Here is a 27230-nt window from a genome sequence, read left to right on the forward strand (position 1 = left end):
TTATCATTTTTAATGGTCCGTGCTCAGGCCCCAGATGTCCTTGCAGTGCCTAGAGCAGCCCACATTCTGCACACCTGCTGTGGAAGTGGGTTCCACATCTTGTCTCCCTCTTGTCCAGCCCATCCTGTGTCCACAAGGGCATTAACACTTTGGTGCTTTTTTTTTCTTTTTCTGAAAAGTCCCAGAGTTTGAACAAAAACAAAGACTATATATACAATTCTTTGCAAACATAAAAACACTCAAGTTATTTCCTTAAATTACAGTAGCCTGAAGCCTGCTTATTCAGCTGGTCATGCTTCCAAGGGGCTGCAACAGCAGCTGGGCGGTTGCAAGGCGCAGGAACATATCTCAGAGTGTTCCTGAAATCCCCTGTACACCCCTGCAAAGCAGCCCGGAGAACTGCATACAGAGAAGATCCTGTCCAGGGACACTACTTCCCAAGGGAACAGTAAAGATATTCAAGTTTTGACTTGCAAAAACTCATTAACTCTAACAAATTTGGGGTGTCTTTGTGCTGACTAAATTATTTGTCCAGTCCTATTGAACACTGAATAAATGTAGTCATTCAAATCTTGGATAGTTCTGTTGTTAGTAAAGGCACTTTTTCCTCTGCAAAGGTGTAATTCTTTCACATGAGATTTAGAAAGCAGATATTGACAGAAGAATAGATAATAGATAATTGATGTCAAAGGCTGAATAAGAAAGTTGTCGATCAGCCAGAGTATAAGTTATCTCTCTATGTAAAGTAACATAAAGTAATGATGATTTATTGCTTGAAAAAGTTGCTAGATTGAAAAAATTCTCTGGAATTGCTGGTGAATGCAGACTAATTTTTTTTTTTTCTAAAGAACTCTAAGCAGACCTATTTCTCTTCCAAAAGAATACTTCTGGTTCTAATTATACATATTTTACAGAATTGCATTTCTATAAAGTTATACTGTTAGAACACTAAACATCATTTTTAATACTCATGAAAAGAGAAATCTTTTCAGTTGTCTAATTTGATACAGCAAAGAGATAAGAAAAGATGTGATTTGGCTTTACAATATCCTTCAGTTGCACTGTATCATACAACCTATAGCAGCTTCACCTATTAAACCTCAAGGAAACACGATAAAATGATTTGTGAAAATAGTAATAAGTCTCTAACTCATCCTTCTCTGAGGAAAAGATTAGTATTGGAGGAGTAAAAGATTAGCACTGGAGGAAAGCTGAATTGTTTAAAAGGTATTTCCTTAATATGAGGAGCCTCTGTTTTAGAAGTGTTTCTCCCCTGTTTTATTTAGACACCTCTCAAACTTGAAATCTGCTTTGAGTCCAGCAAATAATCTCATGCTCTCCCCAAAGAGTCCCTTGGAAATCCATTGCACACAAAGCAGCGGGGGTATAGGTTACACTTCACAGGGATCCATCTATGTAGAAATGAAAGCTCAATATATTCCTCAACTTAGGTTCTGGATGTTTTCCAGAGTCATAAAAATGGCATCCCATCATCCGTGCCTTTTCTAATTTTTTTCCTGTTATCCTTATGAAAAAGACCTTCGCAGTGATGGTGACATCTTTCTATCTTGAACTCTATGGGATTCATTCCTGACTAAAACACCTTTTTTGTGTTACTAGATTCCTCTGCTGTTTTCACAGACTCTATTTACAACTCCTAATATTGTTTAGTTTATGGTACCCTTGAATTTCATATATACATTCAAAGGTGCTTGAAAGAAAGCACAGCACCTAAAATAGCTTGCACCACTGCCCTAAAATATTAATCACTAGTGTAACTCCATAAGAGTTACATCAGGCATGAGTTTAACCCTATTTTTGGTTTTAAATCAAAAGAAATTGATTTCTTTAGCAAACACACCCTAAAACACAGGATCAAAGGCAGCTGAAGCACTATAAAACCCTCTTATTTCTTCCCCCCTCCACCTTCCCCAAAAGCTATAGGACAGCCCGTAAACTGGCTTTTTAGGCACTCCAGTTTTGAAGCAGCTGATTCTGCTAGCAGCAGCCCTCAGCTGTTAGTAATGATGTCACTGGTGAACACTTCACAACCCTCCAGGTGCTGGGCTGCTACACCTTGCCCCTGTCTTTCTCCAGATCAAATGAGTTAGTCTCTATGGAAGTTGATGAACTTGCAGAGATGTACTTGCTGTTTGGCATAAATATAGGAGAAATTTGTTTTCAATAAGACTGAGTTAAACTTGTATTAATTTTACTGATTCTGAAGAGGAGGAAAAAAAAAAATTAAGAGTAAGAATATTTCTTGAAGATTGAAGAATCTGCAGGGGTACATAATTAATGGAACGGATTTTGGTATTCCAATGTATTTGTGAGAAGGATGTCATACAGAATTGAAGAAATATTGCACAGAGATACAGGTTAGTGATTTTGAAGAAAAATTGAATTCAGATTTAACTTGCGATATTTAATGTTTTATAGTATTGAATTTCAAGGGAATATTGCTTTAAATTTTCTATGCATATTCTTATGTTACAGTATGCACATCTTTGTGGTTGAGAAATATGTTTCCAGGGCTAGAGAGTGTGCTCTCATGGATTTTTTTTTTGTTTGTTTTAAAAGTTTTGCTAAGATATCTTCATTTCTTCTGACAAATAGAAACCTGAAAGGTGCAAGCTCCAGCACTTTAACACCTACAGAAGATATGGAAGTTTTGGATCAACAGTAGCCATTAAAAATTTCAGAAGCTTAACGTGAGTAGCACAACAGTGTAAAACCAAAATCAGCAAGAGTGTCTGTGCCTTTACATGGTGCACCTGGTTGTACTTGTTAGAGCTCTGCATTGCTCACAGACAGGGAGCCTCCTCTGTGGGAGCTGGCAAATGCCAATCAGCTCTGGTCTGAAAGCCAGGTGGCGATGCTGGCATGACCCCTTGCCCAAGCTAAATATCTCTGTCTTTTCCTACTGCCCCTACTAAGACAGGGAAACAATGTGTAGCTAATGTGCTGCGCAGCTGCTGGATGGTAGCTCTGTAAATCTGCTGTGATGGGAGCCAGGCACTCAGTACATTTTCTGTGGAGGTAGAGCGAGAAAGAACTTGTTACTGCTGTGCATTAGAAACTGTGTGCATTTGAAGCTCACTGTGTTTTGTGCTTTCCCTCCCAGAAGGTGCCTTGTTAGCTTCATATGCCTTCAGGTCCCTGCTGAGCTCTGCACTGTTTGCTCCAAGGCAAGGACCTGGAGCTGAAGGTTCATGTCCCATTTCCTGGACAGTGTCACCTCTCTTGCCCATGTGTGCCAGACCTGGGGAGCCTGATATAGGTTCCAGCTCTGACGCCTCACTGTTTGAGAGATGTACAGAGCCTATAGGAGGTCATTAGCAAGAGTTTGATGGTATTTGTTCACTTATCATTGCTTGAAAGACATAATGTTTTACCTCCTCAAATGTGATTGCCCTCACCATAGCTTTTGTTACCACAGAGAGTGGAGACTATAGGTTTTCTCATTTTGCCTTTCCCGTTTAATGTATCTATTCTTCGCCTCAACATGAGGGGGCATTTCTTTACTGTGAGGTGACAGAGCACTGGGACAGGCTGCTCAGAGAGGCTGTGGAGTCTCCTTCTGTGGAGATATTCAAAACCCACCTGGATGCCATTCTGCGCAATGTGCAGAGTAAAGGTGATCCTGCTTGGCGGGGGGGTTGGACTAGGTGATCTTCAGAGGGCCCTTCAAACCTCAGCCATTCTGTGATTTGATTTGTGTATTGTCGCAGAGCTTTCTGACAGATGGTCAATGACTGGAGATTTATGGTGGCTTCTTGGTTGCCCACATTTGCAGGGGCAAGTTACAAGCAGCATGCAGTTTGCGTTTGGAGAGTCCATATTTCAGAAAACACATCATTGTTCCATGAGCAGGTGCAGCAGAGGGAGTTAACTGAGTTAATTTAAAAAGGTGAAGAGAAATCTGACAAGATGTTCAGTGGTGTCACACACTGAGATGCTGCTATCCTGTGTGGTTCATGGGGCACGGGTGCCTTTGCTAGGATGAACAAAGTAGCTCTGTCTTGTTATGTTAGAGTCACAGTCAAGGTCTTTCTGGGATTTCATTTCCATTTTATATCCCCTGTGGTTGTACACAAATTCCACAGTAGAATAAATAGACTTTGGCAATGATTACTTGGAACCTTAGGGGGTTAACAGTGTTCTTAGCCTTTTCCCTAATTGCTGTTTACTCTCTCAATGCCTTTCGATGTGTATGCTATAAAATATTCCCTAGAAAGAGTTTTCCCTATTGCCAAGATGTTATGCGTTGCACTAGATGAAATGCCTGGACAGAAAGCTATGACCTGCACCTGTTGTAGTGCTGTGATAAAACACTGTGAAATAACACACCTGCTGGGAGCTGAGAGACCAGGCTGTGACATGCTCTTCACTACCTGTCCTGCAACTGATGTGCTCAAAGAGGGCTCTGCTGAAACTGCAAGGCAAATGCATTTGGATGATGCCTAATGTCCACAGATATAAATGAAATGTAAGATTTTAGCACTTGAGTAAACGTGCTGAAAGGGAGAGATACAAGGACCATGAGGTTCCTCATGGGAAGGTGCTGGCCTGGGTTTAAAGGCCAGTGGGGAAGAGAGGGCAGGCACAGGATTTCAGCTTGGATGCTTCTGTGCTACTTCATGACTTTGAAGGGCTGGATTGTGGAGAATTCAGAACAACTACCAACTTACTTCTACTGGAGATGACTGAGTCAGTCAGCTCCAAATAAATATGTATTTATTTTATGTAATGATTTTTTTTTTGTGTGATCATTTTCAAATATAGGTACATATATCAATATAGCTCACATACACCAATATACTGATGTTCTCCTTTATGACTGAAGTAACCCTTTCACAGACTCTGCCTCCTTTCATATTAAACCCCAGCTCTCATGTCCATATTATGAACATCCCTTCCTAATGTAAGAGAGCTGTTGTGATTTAGAAGAATTCAGATTTAACTGAGCTTCAAGACCTACATTATATGGGGAGTTAGGAATGCAAAGTTTTAACAAATGTTCATGGTCTCAAGTTTAAGAATATGCCCTAAACAAATTTGACAGAATATTTTCCAACAAAGCATTTTCTGACAGAAAGTTGGATTTGGTTGAATGATTTCTCTCTACCTTCTTCAACCCCTCTGCCCCCAGCAATATCTGCTTTCCATGGAATTTTGACTTGTTGAAAAATTGAACATCCTTGCCCAGGGAAGTGGTGGAGTCACCATCCCTGGAAGTCTTCAAAAGACGCTTAGATGTACAGCTTAGGGATATGGTTTAGTGGAGGGCTGTTAGCGTTAGGTTGGAGGTTGGACTCGATGACCTTGAGGTCTCTTCCAACCTAGAAAATTCTGTGATTCTGTGATTCCTTCCACTCCGGTTCTGAGATCTGTTTAAAAATAATGTGCTGTCAGTAATAATTGTTGCTGGGGGCTTCATATTACCATTTACTCTTTGACTCTGGGCTTCTAGCTACTTTCATTATCCTTCCTACTGAGGATATTGTTGATCTTCATACTGACTCCTTGGATGTGGCAAGGAGGAAATCATCTCACACTCCTGGTTTCTTGCCTTTATCTTCATCCTTTCCTTTCTTCAACTTCTATCTTCTCTCACTTTCTTTCCCAGTCTTGATCCTTGTTTTATCATTTCTCACATAGCACAATGGCAGTTTTCCTCTCACGCTGTCTTCTAACAGTGGGGAGATCACCAAAAACAAAACTGATTTCCTGGCTTGCCAGCAACTCCAAAACAAACAAGCAAAATCATTGTTTAAAAACTGTGTAAATAAAAGGATATTCTTAGTTTTTGTTGCTGAAATTCTGAGGGATTGAAAAAACAAACTCTTTATGGGTAAAAGTATTTCACTTGGCCAGATGGAACACAATTATACTGGATGTGTATGAGATTTTTCATATTTAATTTCAACACTTATTTTTCAATAAAAGTGAAGGAAAATTGGAAATTTAAAATGGTTTTAAATAGAAAAAACATCTGGTCTGCCTTTTTGGAAGATATTATAGTGAGTTTGGCTTTTTCAAATACATTTCTTAACAAGAAGACCTTAGTGAAAGAGGGATAATTGTATTTAGATGTCTCTATCCATGTATCTTTACCTTGAAGAATAAAGCAAAGCTTCAAAAGAGAATTTCTTCTGGTTCTAACAATGCACGGAGGACAGGCAGAGTCCTTGTGCTCTGTTCCAGGGCTTGGTGCCATGGCAAACATGGCAGGGCATGTGGAAAAAAGATGAAGAGTCCTCTAGGGACAGGCAGGAGATGCTAGTGGAGCCACAGTAACTCAGTAGACAGTGCACAGAGGTCATACTAACCTACACACTGGATAACTTATGGACCTGAATCTGCAGAGGTTTGAAGCCTTCTCCCCTAAGCTGCATGCTTTGTCATGAATTTCTTGTAGGGGCACTGCAGGCCCCTATCTATCAAAGTTTTAAGTGTAGTTGGGGCCTAATCCAAGTACTACTGAAGTTAGTAGGGAGGCTTTTGCTGCCATGTATGTGCTTTGGATTTGACTTTCAGCAAGTGGAGAAATAATCACCATACTGAGTCAGATATCATATAAATCCATCAAATAAGCACAGCATTGTACAGATGTAGCAGATCTCACGTGGAGGTCTAGCTTTGCTCCATGAACATGTTCAGGCTCTGCAGTTACTCTGCTGAGAAAATGGCCATAAAAGTGCACCTCCAGGACATATGTTATGTCACCACTGGGATGGAAACATCTTTCCTGTAAGAGGCTAATTCAGCCCTCCACTCTCAATTCTTCTAAGACTCTTGGAAAGTATGATAAAAACATATATTTTTTTTTTTTCTTGTGGCTCTTGGAAAATGGAGGTTGACCATTTACATGTCTTCTCATTTCATATAGAAACATAATAATTTTATTATATATTAATTTGGTTTCTATTTTTTGAAGGAAATTTTAGTGATTCTTTTGAAGCTTGGTACATTTGTATCAAGTATCTGTTTGCATTTGGAACTTCCCTAAGTTATTGCCAACATTTACAGATAACCTAAAACACTCAGTTGTAACCCTTTAAAAGAAGGGTTCCTATTTAAAAGTATGTCTGTATTGTAATCTTAGCAGGATGAAATAAAAGATGTTAAGCTATTTCAGGGTGGATTTCATAATTGCATCTCTTTATATCAGGCTAGTGATTTTCATTAGCTTAATAAAAAGATATTTTAGCACTTGAATACTTTCCAGAAACTGTTTAACGGATTATCAAAAGCAACTCAATTATGGCCAAACCAATGGCAAGATTCAATATAAACATCAAATGAACCTGATCTTATATTGCTAGGAATCAAATTCCTGGAGGGGCAGTGTCACAAGAATGTTAGTCACTATAGCGATGCCCAAATTCCACATGATGATATGCACATGTTCTATTGTGAAGAAGTTAACTTTGGTTTTCAATACTTCTCTATGGTCATGCTTAAAGCACACTGAGTTACACGATGCACAGACATGTTTAAAAAGAGGAATTCTTTTAAAGAAAAAGCTATAATACATAGTTTCTTAAAATGCATGAGGATTTACATAATTTTAGTCCTCTCTACTACTTGCTTTCATACAAAAGAGGAGGCACTCAATTTAAGCTGGAAAATTGGAAATGTTTAATGGCCTCTAGGACTGTCTGTCCTGGAGATGCTTTCTGGGGTGGCATCTGATGCTGTCCTCACATCTGTCTTGATCCAAAACATCCACTGGAGTTTACTGAAGCTCCTTCTGTCCCTCTGCATGAATTTCTCTCCAAAGAAAATGGCACAACCCAAGATTTGTTTGCCGTGCAGAGAGTAGATGTAGTGCACCATTGTGTGCCTGGGCCGCAAAGTGTAGGCACAACCACAAAGAGTGGGCATAACCAAACCGGCATGTATTAAATGCTGTGCTTACTGGTTTCAGTGGTGATGTCTTCACTGGTTTCGCTAAAGGTCAGGATTTAGCCCAAGACTCCTTTGTCCTGAACTAGGCACTTTTTTTCTAAAGCCACCACAACAGATCCAGCCTCCAGAGTAGTTTGATCACCTGGCTTAAGGCTGTAGGTTAATGTAATTCAGTATTCTTACACTAGATATCTGACTGAGAACCTCAAATATTTCTACATAAATGGCCTGAAATAGAACCAAATTTCCTTTTTGCCAGCACTAGTACTTAGACTAATTTGCCTATGGAAATACTGTTTCATCGTGATATTTTCTTGTGCTTTTTCGTACAGTTATCCAAAGAGAGTACCCACTCATTCAGTCCTGGGATGGACACGATGTAGTGACAATGCTGATGCATAGGTTGACATTTCTGATAAAGTATATTTTATACATTTCATCATCATGAAAAATTTCCTGTTTGCTGAAAATCTCAAAAATTTATACATTAACCAATCTTGTAGTTCTGAATTAATCATGAGAGGAATTTTTAAATATAATTTTCATATCCTAGACTTGATCTTATGTACAAGATATCAGGAATATATTTTTAATTAGCCTTGTTTTATGTGTTCTGGATGAGCCATGTGGTACAGCAGCTATTTGGGGTGTGACTAAATAGTGAAAATAGAAATGCATGAACTGTGACTCATTTTCAAAAAAATATTTGATATCTGACATATGACCTCAAATTTGCCCAAACAATTTCCTGGCCAGGGGCCATGTATGCCATATTTGAAGCTGAAAATATTTTATTGTGATTTGTAGCAGTGGGAGTGCATGCCTGGATTTATAATGGAAACAATCCTAACCACAGTTATGGTAGAGCTGCCACTGTCCCATTATAAACTGCCACTTTTCCTTCTGCTCATTTCTGCTTTTTTTTTTTTTTTTTTTTTTTTTTCATTCTATATTAATCAGAGAAAATCATATCTGTATCAGTACTGGAAATGTTTAAATAAACTATGTTTCTTTTCACCTTTTTAGTGCAGGTTTCCTGCACTGCATTTCTCCATAATACATAAGCATTGGGTACCACAACAAAATATCCTAAAACTTCTCCTGTGAGTTAGGTATTCCTGTTTCCTGAGATACATAATGTATAAGAAGAGTAATAAAGTTATATTCCATCAAGCATGAGTTCTCTATGTTTTATTATTATTATTATTATTATTATTTTGCAAAAGGAGTGAGAAGAGGGGATATGTATGGAAACAAAGATGTGATTTGTGGAGTTCTTGAATTTGTTTTTCCACCCATAGAAAGCTGACGGTCTGATTTATAAACATAACTTGCTGTATATTTGCTTCTTCAAGGCATCTTTAGAATCTTCCCAGCTGCTGGATTTCCAAAAGAATTAAGCTTATGAGGGATGTTGCATTTGTTCATACAGTGATTTTAAAGTTGTTCTGAAGAATCAGATTCCTGGATGTGGGTGGAGCCACTCGGTCTGCCGTCAAATTAACATGAAGTGCTCATGGGGCTGTAATGATCATACTGGAGCAATGCCTTTTCTGACATATGTATATGCTCCTGCAGAGGAAATGTGCAGACCCTTTCTCTATTGGCCTCCAAGGAGACTTCTTTCAGTTGAATAAATTTGTAAATTAGACACACAGAACTTCCAAGCACGCCTCTTCCTTCATTTTGTGGTTCTGATGCACGTTACCTCAAACCAAGCCCCCAAATGTGAGTTCTACAGTTTTAGAGAAATTTATCAACATAATTTTATAACAACCACATGTATAATTATGGCATAGGTTATGTTAACTGTTTTATGTCATTTAGCATGTATCTTATTGGGACTTAAAGGATTCTGTTTTCCACTAGAAGCAGAGCTATTGTGATAAATGCTGGTAGAGACAGAGAGTATGTAATATTTTTTGAGCATATGTCTATGTTAATGGATGTACATCAACAATTAATACATTTAAATCCTTTAAGTACTGTGACACCAACATGCTGTTTTCTATGCAACACAATTTCAATAAAAAGAGTATAAACTTCCACTTCTCATCTTGCATTTTCCTGTGTATTTGACCGAATGCTGTATCATTATCCTGATGCTTATTGGAAACCATACAAATATATTTTATCTGATAGTTCTTTTACCTCTAATGCCTTGTCTTCATTTTCTTGTGAAATTTCTCTCTTCAAGTAGTAAATAGAGTGCCATTTCCAGTCTGAGATAGCCATTGATTCATGGAGATCATATACATCACTCACCTGTCTTGTCTTATCAGACACAAGAATTCTTGTCATTTGTCTGAGAGCAAAGTTAGTATCTTACATGTTGCAGCAGGTTTCCTGTGCAACCTCCATAATTTAATTTGGACCACTTCTGGTTTAGTCTCAGTTCTCTTGATTTATAACTGAATATGTCCCATATCATAATATTGTGAGATAATCTCACAGTCCTTCTCAAAACATTTCTCTTCACACCTACAGAGTATCATGAATGTCATTGTCCCATTTTTCTAGGTGGGAAGCTAAGGTTCTATTTAAGCTTCCTATTCAAGTTGCTAATATAAATGCCAAGGCTACTTTACATTAACAGTAGACAGAACCAGAATTTGGCAGTACTGGAGACTGGGTAGTCTAAATAATTCATTGTTCTCTTGTGCCAAAATAGATTCCTAAGACCAATACAGGCTGAATAGCGGTTACAGGGATAGAAGGTTTATCTTCATGCTAACAACTAAAACCCAAAGCACTTGACTTAAACACAGTGGAACTTCTTACTTGCATTATCCAGTCTGCCAAAACGTTTGAGATAACATTACTCTGTCCTTACTCCTATCATGCACTGCAGCTTATGTGTCACTGACCAGCCACACCACTCTTCCACTAGTAGAAGTGTTTTTTCAGTGAAGAAATAGCTCAAATGAGCTGCCCAGCACCTCAGAAGACACCCAGGGCAGAAAGAGGAATTTGTTTGAAGACCCACAGTCTCAGGATGGTATCATAGCTATTGTACTAACTCTTTGCACAGTGAAACCACTGCCTGATCCTGAAATACAGTGGTGAATTCTTCTTCCTTTAGTCTCAGTGACCTGTTGGATATTAAATCAGCCATCCTCTGTTGTTCTTCTTGCCCATGCTATTGTATTTCTACTGGACCAAGTCACAAGTCTCTCGGAGCTTGAAGATCAGGTGAAAATGTACAGGCATGGGAAATACATGGGTATTTCTACTTCTTCAGCAGAGCTTGATGTTTCATCCAGATTCAGCCTGATGTCTGTGTAGCTATCTAAGCATATTCTGACTTCTTAAGAAAGCCTACATGACTGCCAGACTGGGAGTGGTAGTTTCTGACCCACCGTCTGCCTGAGCAGCTTTGACTATCAATGTGTTCCACATGGTGGAAAGTACGTCCAAAATATGTCCTTCTTTCTCCTTGCCCACATCCAGACCTGACTGGGCCATCCATGTTACAGAGAGAGGAAAGCCACATGATGGGGAAGTTTTCTCATGTGGTTCATCATGTGTGCTCTGGGGAGCCATGGTCCCTGCCTAAACTGCATCTCATCCTAGTTTTGGAACCACTTTCCTGGATATCTACCTTAAATATCTGTTTAGATTGTTCCAGATTCTTCTAGCTGATTCACTTCAGGACTATTATCATGGAAAAAAATGATGTATTCAGGGAAAATAGAAGGGATTTGGACCAGTCAGTGTAAATATGTGATGTAGGCATATAATGAAATACTGTGGGTATCCTTGAGTGAGAACAGATCAATGACAGAATCATTAAGGGGAGATGGGTTGGAAGAACCAAATCCCAAGTTGTGCACATCACTTTCTTGGGTTTCTAAATGTACAGTGTCACCCCAGTTCTGAAGGTGCTGTGGGGGTAAAATCCTTTTCTTTAACTAATGATGTGTTTTTTCCCAGTCCCAAGTTACGACAAAGGTTCAGCTTAGCAACTTCAGAAATGGGGTTGTTGAAATCTGTAGAGGTGCTGCACTGCTCTGTACACATATGCCTGCACTTTGCCAGCACTTTCTATATAAATGATTCCCAGATTTCCAATTGTATTTTGTTTATAGACACGTTTTGCTTATTGTAAATTGCATATGGTTTTACCTCTAACCTTGGGTCTGATCCTTTCACAAAGAATTTGGCTAGGGAAAGGAGTAGATGATCCACTATTTGTTAGCAGTTCATTATATATGTGTGTGTGTATGTGAATAGATATAGATATATATCTGTGGGACTGATACTGGGAGGTGCTGAGCTTTCTTAATCTCTTGTGAAGTCAACAGGAGTTGAGGGCACTCAGCACTTCCCAAAGGTGGTCAGAAAATATCAGTTTGGGGCAACCTCTTGCTCAAGATTTTGCTATCTTGAGTAGAAAAAAAAAATGATAAGCTTCTTAGAGCTTTTCTTAAATGCTTTCACCTTGAGATTGTAACTATTTATGTTTTACCACTTTTTCACATGGAAAATGTGTTGCATGTTTTTTTTTTGTTGGAGTTTTAAGGATCAGATTGATGAAGGAGAGTTCAGAGCCAGACGTACAGTATAAGAGACAAAGGTTTAGTAATGAGTTCAAAATTTACAAAACACAGAAGCAAATATGGCTTTAATACATGATGTGACCCTTTATAAGGCTTGAAATTACTCTTCAAAAATCATTCTGGCTTGACTTCAGAGCCGAGTGGATTGTGGGATACCACAGATTGACTTTGAGTAGTGGGTTGGTATTGCAGGAATTTTTTAATTTCCTGTAACTCACAACAATTTTCTTCCAGTTAGACCTTATCCTGCTGCAGTGTATTTACTGAACAATTTAGTACAGTGTATAAGCCAGATCAGAGGCACATGCGTGCACTCATACGCATACACACACACACTTACACAGAGTGAGGAAAATTAAAGAATTAATAACAAAATTTAAAATGATTAAAATAGAAAGGTTCTGTGTGTTGTTGTTTACATTTTTATGTGTGTAATATGTTTAATATCTAACTAGTGATGTAAGGTGGAAGAAGAAAGTTTGGGCTGAAATATATTTTTTCTATTTTTTTTTTTTTTAAAGCAAATAAAAACGGTTTAAGTTGCATTAATGAATTGAAAGCAATTTGGCAAAAGCTGGTTATTATTGTTTGTAACAGCCTTTTAATTAGTTCTTCAAACACATTTTCAAAACCTCCCCAAAGATACCTAATTTGCATTACTTAAAAAAAATTGTTCCTTAAACTGACAAAGCTGCTTATGTATTTATTAACAGTAAAACAGCACTAAAAGGATCCCAGTTCAAGGGGAGAAATATTTCATGCCACAGAACTGCATGTACTCATTTCATTTCAATTGTCTCCCAGGTATTGCAGGGCATTATAACATAACTGAATGTAAAAAATACAACCTAGAGGTCTGTTATTGTATAATTCAACAGAAAGCAGAACAACATGAATGATAACAATGTATTAGGGTCACTGGAGCTATAGATACAGATTTATTTCTGCTGCTGATTTTAAAAATTATACTGATGTCAATGGGCTAATGGAGTATATATGCATAAATACATGTATTGTTTTTAATGTATCATAATAGTGATAATAATAGTGTACATTTTCCAAGAAACCTAACACTGTTTACAAGGTATTTATGTGCTCACACATACACACACAATGCATATGAATGTGAATTTACAGCATGCTTTACTCCTTATCTAAAATCTACCCTGTCCAGGGAAAGCCTTTGCACTAATTGTAATTGGGTTTGTACTGGGCCTTGACGAAATGGGAAACATCTGTATGTTGTGGTTAAAATATGATCATATCTTCATAATATTGGAAGAAGAATGCTTGACTGAGTGAACAGGATGAAAAATTGCAATATGTTTCTAAAACTTTAAGAATTAGTGATAGTAAGAGTGTCACCCGGCTATACTAGTGAAAAATCAAACGGTAGAAAAATAAGTGTCTAAGATTACCTGAAGTGAAATAATTAAATGTTTCTTTAACTTCTGGACAGCACATAGGAAGAGATCATAACCTCTAGCATTTTGAGAAGCAGGATGTATGATGGAATTTATTAATAGATACAAAGTAAATAATGCTTATTAAATTTCAAGGTAACTTTATTTTCTCCTACCTACCAATGGAAAATTTCTTTTGAAATAATACTCATTAGAAATTGAAGGTTATACTGGCAAAACAGACTTGAATCCTTCAAAAATAGCCCCTAGTAAAAAGTCATAGAAAGATCTGAAGCTAAGCCTATGACAAAAAAAAAAAAAAAAAAGAAAAAAAAAAGAAAAAAAAGAAACTTAATATGCAGGCAAACTTTTTAATATGTGAGCCAGACACAGAAATATTGGTACTCTTTGAAATGAGCAAGAATTTGATGAAACACTAAAGGGTTTCCTATATTTTATTTTATTGGACAGCAACAAGTAACTCAATGAAAGAATATCCTGTAATAGCCAAATGCTTCTCAGTGTCAGCTCAGTACTTTAACAAGCATATTTCCCTGCAATGCAGAAATGTTCCTGAATGACATGAGTTGTGTGCAAATTGCACCCTTGGTTCTTCACCTAAACCCCAGCTGGATTTCTTCTCTTGACTTAGTGAGGCTTTCGAGCAGGCTCCAAAATAATGAAGGGACAAATCCATTGAAGTCTTTATTTATGTCTAGATTGTTTTCTCTCATCAAAGATCCCCCTGAGGCTCTTCCTTCTGCATTCTCCTGCCTAGAGTTTGCACCTCCCTGTAAATCAAGCTACACCCCTGCTCTCTGGAATCTCATGGATGAAATCAGGATTTAGCTCTTTCTTGGTCCCATGGACTCCCTCACAACTGCTCAGATTCCTCTTAACTCTTGGAGATGCTCAGTTAAAGTGAATTCTTGACCATTGCAAGTGTTACCATAACTAAAATGTCAGAATGTCTATGGGAAATCAGTGAATTCAGCAAAAAATTCTTAAGGACCTAGTTAGACCGGCCAAAATGGGGAAATGTTCTAAAGGATGTTCCTGTCTCCTTTTGGACACGTGCAAAATTCAACTAGAGTGAAATTTTAGAAAGACCTTGACTTGTCTCTAAACTTGGATGAAAAGTTATGTTCAGTTTCCAAGACAAGTCCCATTTTAGATGTTTCATTTTCCTGGCTATAGAAGTCCAGGTATCTGTTGCATCCAGGCTGCATTGCTTTTTTAATGAAGAGGGTATTTATTCTGCTTCAGGTTATGATCCTCAGTTTCTCCACAGGTGCAAAGTGACTGTCCAGTGGACTCCATATTTAGGCTTTTGTCCTAAGGTCTATTAAGGTCTTAACAAATTAATGTATAATCATGTTGATCATAAGGTGAATATATATCTAGGAATCATTTTGATAAATGTATCTTTTTTTTTTTTTTTTTTTTTGAGATAAGACTAATTATGAAACATCAGAGATTTGGACAGTGTTTTCTCAGTTGTAGGGATCAAATTTATGGGGCAAATTGGAAAAAAAAAAGATGAGGTCAATCCAAATGTTTTTATTATTATTATTATTATTATTATTATTATTATTATTATTATTATTTAGCATTTCAGGAGTTTCTTCATTGAGAAAATACTTTCATTGTAAGTGATTTGTACAATACTCAATCTCTCGGTAATTCTTCTAAAAAGACTAGGTTTGCCTCCCTTTCTCCATATTGCTGCTGTATTTGATCAAGGAGGGGGAAATGTACAAAAGATGTTGTTATTAATCCTGCAGGGAAAGCTCTGTGATACCACAATGGTGTGTAAGACAAGTCTTGGGAATTTCTCAGAACTAGCGTTTGTTTGGTCCAGCCTGGATTCATTCTGAGTGAGCTGCTCTTCCACAAGTAAGTTTCCTGTGGGCAGTCTCATATTAATCTACTTCTAAAGCACTGTACATATTTACATCAGACCTGTGTGATATTACATATATGCAACACAGGTTTTAGAAATCATCTCTGGCAAAATCTTGTGTGCTGTGATTTTAGCAATCTTCACATGAGCAACTCAGTGCATCCAAAAGACAAATGAGAACAAGGGAAAGGACTGTCAAATAGAGAAAGACCAGAATTTCAAGCTTCAAAAGGGGGGTTGGTCTTGTGCATAAGGCCCCGCATAAGCAATCAGGCAATCTGGATTCAATTCCCAGCCTTTCCACAAATCGTCTGTGAAAGTAGGAGTAACGCATTTTTTCTGATGCTCTTCGTAACATATTTGAAAGCATATGTGATATTCCCTGCTCTTCTCTAGCAGTGGAAATGCTGGAGTATTATCAGCCATGCTAACAAGTCAATTTGACAGGTCACTGTTGGATGAATATGTTGCTCCTGACGACAAGTGCACCAGCTCACTTATTATGATTTTGGAGCTCTTTGCGGGTGCACTCAGCAGAGCATTTGGTTACAATCATTTCCTTTGAGTTACTTAATCAATATCTCCTGTCTACTTAGCCTGCAGTGCCAGGGTAAGAGAATGAAAGATGTAGAAATAGATGACCTAAAGAGATGACAATTCATACTTATCAAGCTGTATATTTAGTTCTAAGGAGCTCCCAAAGCAGAGGAGGGTCAGCTTCACATCACACTGGAGCTGTACCGTGAGTTTGATATTTCAAGCAAACTCTTTCAGCCTGTGGCAGGTTCACAGTCAGGCAACAATGGGAGCAGAGGCTGCTTCACATTGCTGACATACCAGTGATGCCAATTTATGAATTCTTCTGTAAATCTCTGGAGATACAAACCATCTGTAAGGCATAAAAAGACAACAGCATTTGTGCATTTGGTTACACATAAGAGGAGTGACTACGTTTTGTTTAGACAATTCCCATGAATTCCAGTCACGGGAATCATTGAGTATATCTTGTTTATGAGCTTTAAATAATGATAGCAAAGCAGAATTTCCGAATAGTTATGCAGAAACAGAGATTACTAGGTGACTGCCTTATACTTTGTTTTTGTTCCTGTGCCTTCTAAAGGGACAAGTTGCACCCATTTGAATACACTAGTGGCTGAGCAGAAATAAAAGAGCTTATCTGCTAATTTAATTTTATCTTCTAAATCAAAAGCAGTTATTATGGGAGAATCAGTTAAGTCATAATGATATGTTTTTGCTTCTTGAAACTCCTTTATTAAAAAAGGAATAAACAATGATATATGCGAAGGACTTAGGGTATTTTCCAGGTCTTTTATCTTCTTTTGACCTTGACAGTTGTGTGTACAAAGTATATCTCAGGATTAGTTCTGAGAAAATTAGGATTTATCATTTTTAGTAATACTTAGCAGAATTTCCCAATGTATGGGTACTATTTTTCAATGTTTTGCCGGTTTTCAGAGACATGTTTTACCCCTCAAAGTCACTTACTACCACATCTAAATAAAAAATGACAGCCTGTCATCTGATTCATCTGATTGACAAGGTATCAGTATCACCACATGGTCTTTTCTTATACCCAGCAAGGCACAGTAAGAAAAGGAAGGGAAAAATAAACATTTATGCTGAGGTTAAAATGGCTTGTAATGAACAAGCTTCTAGAGCAGTGTTTGCTTACCCTGGGCTGGGGCAAAAGTTCTGAATTGCTTCAGTGGTATCAGTGTACTTAAAAAAAAAAATAAGAACACCACACACACACAAAACTTTTATAGGAAAGATTCACTCAGCTCACAGCAAAATTTCTCTCTTCTCAGGACAAGTTCACAGCTTGGTTTGTGGGCATGCGCCCCTCAGCTTTGCTGTACACAGAGAAGGCACCTCTGAAGAGAAAGACGATCTGAATGAAGGCTGAATGAGGAACCTCAGGATTTTGATTCCACTATTATTTTCATCTACATTCAATAATTTTGTGTCCTTACACCAACAGCTTGCAGTTATATAGATGCTCAGTGAATTCTAACAGATTCTGCTGCCATTCAGACCTAGGCACTGGAAGCAAGGCATTTTTTTTTTCAGAAATTTTGCCTTACATGTACATATAAATGATGTGATTCCTCCCTGAAAATTACAGGGCCTTTCTGCACAAGAATGAGAAAAGACTTATTATTTATCCTGCTCTCAGCTCAGGATGATGGGGTGAGCTCAGGGATCAGACAGAGCATGCAAACCTTAAAGACTCTATACAGACTTCAGCTTTACATTGTGTGTAGGGTAAATGACTATTAATCCATAGTATGTGGCTCACAGTTTGGTATCTTTCTGATGCTTTTGGCCTAGAAGCACCTAGCTCTAAGTTACTCTGACCTCGTGATTTAACCAAGTACAGCTGAAAACAGTGATGTGAACATAGGCAGTGAAGGTGAGGATTTCCACCGGGGTGTAGGTGTCACACCACGAGAAAAGTGACAGAACTGAGTCTTTGCTGAAAATCCAAGGCCTTTAAAGTGAATTTGAGATCAGCTTTCCATGGCTTTACTGAGGAAGGCTACAAAAAGGCCAAAATGCTCCAGGCCACGTAAGAGTGCAGATGTTAATGAAAACAAAAATCAGAAGTTGAAGCATAACCAATTTAATGCCTGTCCTAACTTGTACATGAGATATCCACTTGCACGGCATTCAGAGGGAGCTGTGACCTCATTTCCCCTGGCATGCTGGTCGGATGTGTTATTTTCTCGTGCCATCACAAAGTAACCGGAAGCTTTTGTTTCCAAGTGATAACTTGCACAGATGCAAGTTATTTCCCAGTAATGCAGGCACTAACATGTGTTGCCACTGGAGTTTGAAATGTCCATTAATTTAACAGTAAATCCCTTATCCCTGTAAAATGAAAACACCATATTCTACACAGACAGAGAAGAACATATAACTCTGCTTTTCAGATGTTAGAGCCTCCAGTGGACAATTGTTCACCAATTTCAATTTACACAGCTGGCTGTCTCATCCTGAAAAGATGCCTTAGGACTGAGAAAGCATGGAAAGTAAATTACCATCTCATTCCAAACAACATCATTTCCCTCTCCCTCAGGCTAAAATTGAGGTATGTTAATACAACAATGTTAGGAAGTCAGCCCTGCTTCTGTTGGCACAACATTTGACCTGTGTGAAGAGGCCAAAATTTTCTGAATCTGTAGAAATAAAGTTCTGTAGATACCAGACACTTGTTTGTCTTACCCAAAGATGATTATGAGGAAGAGACTGAGGTATGCAAAGCCACAAAAGGTTTCATTGCCACTGGAGTAAAAATCAAAACAAACCCATCTTGTGAAGTTAAAACAAGCAAACAAAAAATGAAGTGGTTGCTGCTTTATGTTAAAAAAATATTGAGCATGTTGAGGATTCTGTTCTAAAGTATTGGTTATTTTTATTTGTCCATGTAACACAGCAATGGGAAATACTTAATGCAAGACAGTCCAAATCTCTTTCCAACATTATCAACAATTGCAAGGGAATAATCTGACTCAGCAACTTCATTATCACTAAGGACACTTGAGCATGCTGAGTTTACAAATTTGATAATGCTTGGTTTATGAGTTTGATTACTGAGTTAAATTACAGCTCATAATAATTAGCCCAATTAATGCACACTCTACTACTGTGCTGAAAATAATAACAAAACATACAGCCAAATGCTAATCATGAGCTGCATATGACACAGGCAAATGGGAACCGTGGAAGAAACCCCTCAGTCTAAAGCTATTCTCTTTCATCCTTACTTCATTTATTTCTGTTAGATTGTTTTAGCATTTGTGAATTGTTTTCCAGAGCTATGGCACAATAACAAGGAGTCTGGAATTGATATAGTCCCAAGAAATAAAGTAATATGATTTTCTCTTAAAGTTTGATGTTTAGCAAAACTTTAGAATCCATTTAGAATTATTATTATTATAATTATTTTTTCTAAATGACTAGAATTGTTTTCCTTTTTTTCTAGAAAGGGCTGCGAGCCAACTAAACAATACCAAAGAAGACGTTGTTCCAAGATGTGTCAGAAGCTAGCTTCCATATACTATGAAAGTTAAATGTTACTGGGAAGCTAACTGTCCTCTGCCTTTGAAAATCTCCTCCTAAATTACTATATTGAGGCATAACATCAGCTATGTTACTATAGCCTAATAGGTCACAATTTTCAAGCAGACTTTACCAGCGTTTTAAAGACCTTTTATTTATTTATTTATCTTTAGGAATGTAAACAGAGGTGAGGTGATGTCTGCATGCATAAGTGCAGTTCAGTGTCTCCTCAGGTGTGGGAATTAACAAGCATCCAGCTCCAAAAGTACTTTTCTTGTCTGGCTAAATCTTATTTTGGGGCAATATCTGGGTTCAGCCTGGGCTGCAGGGGCTGGGACTGTGGTGCAGTTCTGGGGTGCACAGAGATGCAGCCCAAAGCATATACTTGTACGAGGGCTGAGTTTAGCTGCAAGACACCTCCAGAGTTCATATGCTCCCAGGATTGGCAGGCAGTAGATAAGTGGGCTTCCTAATCATGATTTTGGACTTGGCTGTCTCTGTTGTACCTAGGTCCTGCTGTGAACACGTAAGCTGTGATGCTCATGCTCGTAATTCCTGCGGAACACGTGGGTGGATGCCTCTTTCATTCAGCTATGATCATCCTCTTCCTTTCCCAGACTCCCATGAAAGCGTGAAAAGTGCAGTTATTCATGCACAATAAGGCATGATCGTTATCGTGATTTGTTTCTGCAAATGTTGTTAAAACAAGGCAATATCTGAAGCTCCACAAAAGCTGCGCCTTTCTCATGCAAAGTGGAACATTCCTGGCGAGTCGGATGCTGTGTCAGAACTGGGTAAACCAGAATATTCCTAACATTTTAATGCATGTGCACACTCCTCCACTATAAGATGTATGTGCATTAGGCAAGAATAATGCTATCAACAAAACTTGATAGCTAGTGTGGTTTACCATCATCCTTTTTGTGAATGAGGTATTCATTTAAGGACTGTTATTAGCTATGGGAAGGTTGAATTTATAGTGCTTTTTGCTTATATTTAAATCACCTCCTGCCTACAGAATTTATCTCTAGCCATCTGCAAAACCATGTTCATGTTTGCATTGCTATGTAAATAACATTAAAACAAGCATAACCCTCCAACCAAAGTCTGAGGCTTAAACCAAAGAAACAGTTTTCAGGAGATGTAGTGCAGCTTAAATTTTAAGACTCCACTTGAGTTATCTGCTTGTTTCTCTCTCAGCCTCCAAAGACTGAATTTACAGAATATTTACAGGAAAACAAATTGATGAACAAAGAAGGACATAGCCCAGCTTTGGTACAAAGTTGAAAAAGAGATTATACAAATCCAGAATATGACCACTCTAGAGACCATATTACAACTCTTTCCACTTAGATGATCTTTTGTTTTTCAAAACCAGATTTTAACAGTCCTTTAACAATCTCCATTTCCAGAAGAAGAACTCTCTTTCTTTTTTCAGCGACCCAAAGAAATCCTTGGGGATCTTTGGCCTTTAGGGCATAGGACTTTTTTTTTTTTTTTTTTTTACAATTGGGGGTTTTCACACAGGACACAAGTATTCTTTTCATTTGTAAGTGAAAGCAAGAGGAAGAGACTATATTATTCCAACCACATAAGAATATAGTAGTCCACATGGAATGTTGATGTATGCAGGCATAAGCTACACTGGAATATTGTGACTCTCTTTACATGCTGATGCCTGATATACCATTAACTGTTAGCCTTCCAGCTCAAAAATGCTCAAATACAGCTTTCTCTGGTTCTCTCAGTTCTGCAATATCCTAGCCCAGAACATTGTTGTTAACATTAGTGTTTGGCGGAAGCAATAGACATAGAAATGGTTTCAAGTCATGCCTCAGAGAGGGAAAGTAGTTTGGTCTCAGAGTCTCTGAGCTCAGGGCAGTGCTAAGTGACTGTGCTGGTCTTCTCGGGAGTCACTTCTCAGTTTCTTAGCTCAGCTGCAAATCACAAGCTGGCACAGGGATATAGTGAGGCAGAGTGTCAGGATGAGGTGCCCTGGTATGGTGAAGAAAAGCTTGAGAAGTAAACCTGAGACAGGGGCAGCTGCATGTAAAGGAAGGACCCCTTACTTTAGAAGGGGTGAAAAAGGCTTGGAAAGTACTATGAAAAGTAAATGGAGGAAATCAGGACAAACAGAGCTATGATTCATCCAGGAAAAAGGTTTTCTTACTATATATATGTCCAGATCTTGTTTGAAGGGTGGTAGCTTGGTTTCCCTTAGGTTTGCCATTGCATGGTTTGTAATATTTCAGTTGAAATGATGACAGTGCCCAGCTGTCCAAAACGGCTTTGAGTACCTGCAGCTATACACGAGTTGTTACTAGGTTGGGTATTATATGCTGAAAAGCAAGAACTGCTCTTTTGTAAGGGAACTGTACTGTACTGAAATGGAGAACCTTGCCAAAAACTGCAGTGTTACTCTTTCCACCCATAGGATTTAGCCCTATATTACTTTACTGAGAAATATGTGGGTGGGCATGTGCAGATTGGAGCATAAATCTGAAGTTTATCTCCAGCTCCACCTGAATGCTGTTCCCCTTTGTGCAGGCAGCCAAGCACAAGGTTCAGAATTAAATTAATGGCTAAGCACTCAGAAATCTGCACTGTTCATGTGTTTACATGCTGAGTCTGCCAATGTCTAGAAAGGTGGCCACCAACTATACAATTTTAATGATTGTTGGAAATGTGGATATCTGATGATCTAAGCTTCATCTGCTGTAAATTAAAACTCAGATTTCTTTAAATCAATTGAATTTTCCATTCATGCTGAAAATGAGATATCATATCAAAAGCATAAAAAGCTCAAAAGGTATTAAGTGACCTTTATCACTCTGTCAGATATGATCACCAAATTGATTAATTTCCTTCACCTGATATATGTAGTAACTTCTAAAACAAAATTATATTTACTGGGACATGTCTACAATTCCTTTTCTTGAATACATTAACAACTAATTATCTAAGAGAGGCTTGGAAAATTCTCATTATATAGGTGTCTGTTGTGTCTGATGTGTCACACAATGATTATGGAATGAGACTTTTTTCAAATGTCCTGGGTACACATGGATTGCCCATAACCATTACATTCGACCACAACCTTTTTTCCCTGAGCCCCACAGAATACAGGATTCTCCTTCCTACTCAATGGTAAATGTGCTGCGTGGGCTAAAGCAATTATGTGAGATTTTCTTATTTTTTTCCTCATCTAATTGAATTTATTTAACCAGATATTTATACATGGTAAACTTTGATACACATGTAGTAAACCCTTACTGTATATTTTTATTTAAGTTTCTCTGACCTCTAACTTTAGAGCTCAGGATCAGTCATGTTTAGCATCAGATGAGCCAGAATTCTGCTGAGTTGCCAGAGCTCTGCTGAACCTTCTGAAAAACCTGCTGGTTCTTCTCAGCAGGATGTCTTCAGGAGTACATGCTGGACTGTGGATGAAGGCTGGAATCACAAGGGTGCAGTCCAGCAGTTGTCATTACAATTAGTTGGTGGACTCCACGGTGTCCTACCAAAGAAACTGAGTACTGGTTTCTGAAGAGTGACTTCTGGAGTAAAACAGCTGTGCTGAAATATGGAAAGGTAATTATTCTTAATTGTATTCACCAGATGACAGTCATACCAACTCAACTGCATGCATCAGTTGAGGTGGGAATACCTGCCAGAGAATTGCCTGCTTAGTCTCTTTTTTCAAAAGTAAGGATGACTGACTCCATGTCAGACATGCATGAACACATCTATGCAAGATTCCCCCTGAATGGGCAAACATCAATATTCCTATGTCAGTGGCCAGAAGCATGGATGGGGCCACGGGACCTGCCAAGAGCTCCCCAGAGAGGTCTCAGGCAGCTTTTTGGGAGAGGCTCTCCATCTTCAGAGTCCAGGCATGGACCAGCTTATCCACCACAGTCTGGTTCTGGGAGAGCTCACAAATGAAGTGCCTGTTCCTCTAGCTCCAGGCACAATATCTACCTATAGCCATACTCTCTCCCATGCAAGCAGACACACCACACTGTTGAAAGGGAATGCCAGCGAGCCTTGATAAGAGGCAGTAACTTTGAGAAGATTGATTGTTTTCTTCCTCAAAGAACTGCTGTTTCCCTATAATTTAGGTTTCAAGACTCTTATTTCTACCTAGACTGATTTTCAAGAAAAGCTTACATGGTGCATAAAATCAAGCCCTAGCTGCCTGATTTATATTTTAAAAGTAAAACAGCTAGAGCAAAGAATTTTTTTATTATTTTTTTTTTTTTTTAGACTGAAGGACTGATTTTTATTCTTACCATTACTTCTATAATATATTAGACTTCTGTAATCGATAGTACATATTTAGAGCTATTGTGAGATAATTCATGTTGTTCTGCAATGTCTGGCCAGGTAAAGGGCAAAGGTTTAATGCAGTCTCATTACACTTGATTTAATAAGGTCAGTCACAACTCCATACAAATTCAGATTAGTATAACTTAATTAAGTGCTTAGAAAATGATCAGCCTAGCATTTTACCGTGTTGCAGGCCAATTTGTCCTTTCCTTTCAGAGAACAGGGTAATAAAACTACTTGCATTACTTTCCCGGGTGAAGTGGTACACAATTTTGCCATTGATGCCAAAGGCAGAAAAAGACATCAGTTACAAACCTTAACCCAGCATCCCATCGCGTTGTACTGACCCTTCAAGCTCACAGTCCCCTTCTACATATGAAAGAGAGGCAGTAGGGTTGTAATCACATGCTCAGAAGTGTATTTCAGGCATTGTGGCACAGCCTCTAATTATACTGTCACATGCAATTCTTTCTCACAAACCTCTGGCCTCATTCAGGGTACAGAATGCCCCATGCTCACCTATTAGGTAGTTATTAAGTGCTATATTTTCTTCACTCGATGTGGGTCCCATACCTAATTTACTGTATTCCATTCAAATTTTCCTCTGAAATGTGACTGATAGGAGTCCTCGGAGGTGAGTTTGTGGCTTCAGTGCTCTGGTGAGTTAGTTGCTTCACAAACATCAGTGAATTTATTTGCAGAGCATGTCTGTGAGAGGAGAGGGTGCTTCACAAATAACTTAAATGCTGAGAATGTGACAGTAAAATGTCCACTAATTTAGCTGAAAAGTTTGAAAGGTCTGAATTTTAAGAGGACATGAAAATTATGCATGTGGTGCCTAAAGCCCAGCTCCTCTTTGTGCCAGCTCCAACCAGGACTGCACTGAGCTTTTCAGGTTGGGCTTGGTCCCTCATTTGGCACCCAGAAATGGGGAGCCACACACAGTGAGCACCTTTGACAACAGCTGCCTGATATCCAGCAGGGATGCATTGGAGGCAAGGACAGCATGCCATTTTCCAAGGTATCTCACCTGCTTTAGGTCTAAGATAATTGTTCTTCTCCCTGCCTCCTTTCTTGTCCTGCAGCCTGTCAGATTCCTCCCTCCTCCAGCAAACAATACAAGTTTGTCCTCTGAGTAAGTCTCCGGACACTGAATATGTCTCACACAAGGGTCATGAGGAGAAAAATAACATTTTGTCACTTAGTTAAAGACTGTATTGTTCTGTCTATGCTTGAGAGACAAATTACACCTCCCAGGCAACTTTAATCCTGATATTTCTCAACTTTAAAAAGCTTGCATTTACTTTGTATTCCAGCACAGCTTCTTGGCATGCATTTCCCTATTTTCTATTAAGATTAAAAGAGACAAAATCCCAAAATTATTGAATCCATGTCTCCTCCTCAGCCACCTTAGTTTTAATTTCTATGCTTCCGTCCTTGTAAAACTTGTTCAAATTTTCTGTCCTTGATTCTGCTCTAGCCACCTCTTTCCCCTTTTCTCTGTGGCCCTGAAGGTTTTTTCTTGAATTTAAATGTGTCTGGGCTGAACTGTCAATGGCTGAGTGTGCAGAAGAATTGGCTCTGTGGGCTGGTCTCCAGCACTGGGTCCCAACACATTTTTTGGCTCCTCAGAGCTCTGCTCAGCACCTTGTGCAGATGAAACACACAGCTGCTAACACCTGCATCTGCAGTAAGTGCAGTAAGCCCTTGGTTTCTGAGGGCTTGAAAATTTTCCCAAATGGGTGTGTTTATCTTAATGGCAGTAACAATAAAGGGAAAGGAAAGGGAAAAGGAAAAGGAAAGGAAAAGAAAGGAAAAACTGGAAAAAAAAAAAAAAAAAAAAAAGCTTTCTTATATTATGAACTGCTAAGCCACCTAAACAAGAGGTCAATAGCTCAAGCTGTCAGTGTATATTCATATATATAGTTTTACAGGGATAAATACAGACAAGACATTATCAGTGCACAATGAATGAAATGTAATAAAGTCAAATGAACCCATCCATCTATCCTTGCAGATTTTGGAATTTTATACACTAATTTCCATGTTCCTCTTTGACACTGAATTTTTAGAAGAATTAATTCTGAGAAATGGCTCTTAATATAAATTTTAATCATAGCTTTCTCAATAAGTATGTAATTTTTAAAAGAAATAAAATGTGATGAGATCAACATTTTTGATTAAACAAGGAAAATGCTTATAGGCTTCATCCTGATAGAGCCTTGATTCCTTAAGCAACACATTATGAGATGTTAATTAAATGACAGTAACGTGTAACACAGCTCCCGTTTTTAATTTATTCAGGCTTCATATTTTTCCACACTGAAGGGATATTCTCACCTTAAGAGCAGAGCAGCCCTGTGAGTGGCAGAGCTGATGAAACATGGTTTCCTCTAAGCTTTGTGGCTGGGGGCTGAGCTCAGCCTTGCAGATCACTGAGGGTCCATGGGGAATGCTCACCTGCTTTAGCTTCCCCCATGTGGGGCACTACCAGCAGATTTGGGATTTGCTTAGAAAGTGCTAAGGATGCTTTGTCTCTGCTGTTTGGGCAGTTGTGCTTGTTTAGGGTTTCTGGATGCCCAGAACAATGCCAGAGCTCACCGAATGGGTGCAAGATACATACAGCATGTACAGAAGGTCTGACCTGATCTGGACACAGGGATGCACTGGATATTTGGGTTATTTAACACACTGACATTGTGGAACAGTAGAACACATCTATTCTACTGGATGGAAATGCAGCACAAACCAACAATCCCCATCCAGTCCCTGGTGGTGTTCATCCCATATTTTTTTTGTCTGCGTTTTCCTGCACAGCACATTCCTCCACCACCTGACCTTCAGCCCAGTCTGCATCCCTCCCTGTGTGGTCTCACCTTTGCTCTCTCCACTGTCCCTGAGCCATTAGAATTTGCTTTCTGCTCATTTTGAGGTATTCAGACTGCTAAACACCTGAACCCTATTCATTTTAGTACTGGTGATACAGCAAGCAAGCCTCATAAGTCCAGTCTCCTATTAGAGGCACTAGGATTCAGCGTC

The 27230-nt window shown here is 38.6% G+C and overlaps 1 long non-coding RNA gene across 1 annotated transcript; it reads left to right on the forward strand.

Annotated features, from left to right (window-relative positions):
- Positions 1-2049: 2049 nt before the first annotated feature.
- LOC311440232 lies at positions 2050-10010 on the forward strand. Its single transcript, XR_014695279.1, has 3 exons — positions 2050-2378; positions 2617-2711; positions 9270-10010. It is a non-coding gene; the product is annotated as an uncharacterized lncRNA (long non-coding RNA).
- The last annotated feature ends 17220 nt before the right edge of the window (positions 10011-27230 follow it).

This window comes from Aythya ferina (assembly GCF_964211825.1).
Source record: "Aythya ferina genome assembly, chromosome: 7".
Lineage (NCBI taxonomy): Eukaryota > Metazoa > Chordata > Aves > Anseriformes > Anatidae > Aythya > Aythya ferina.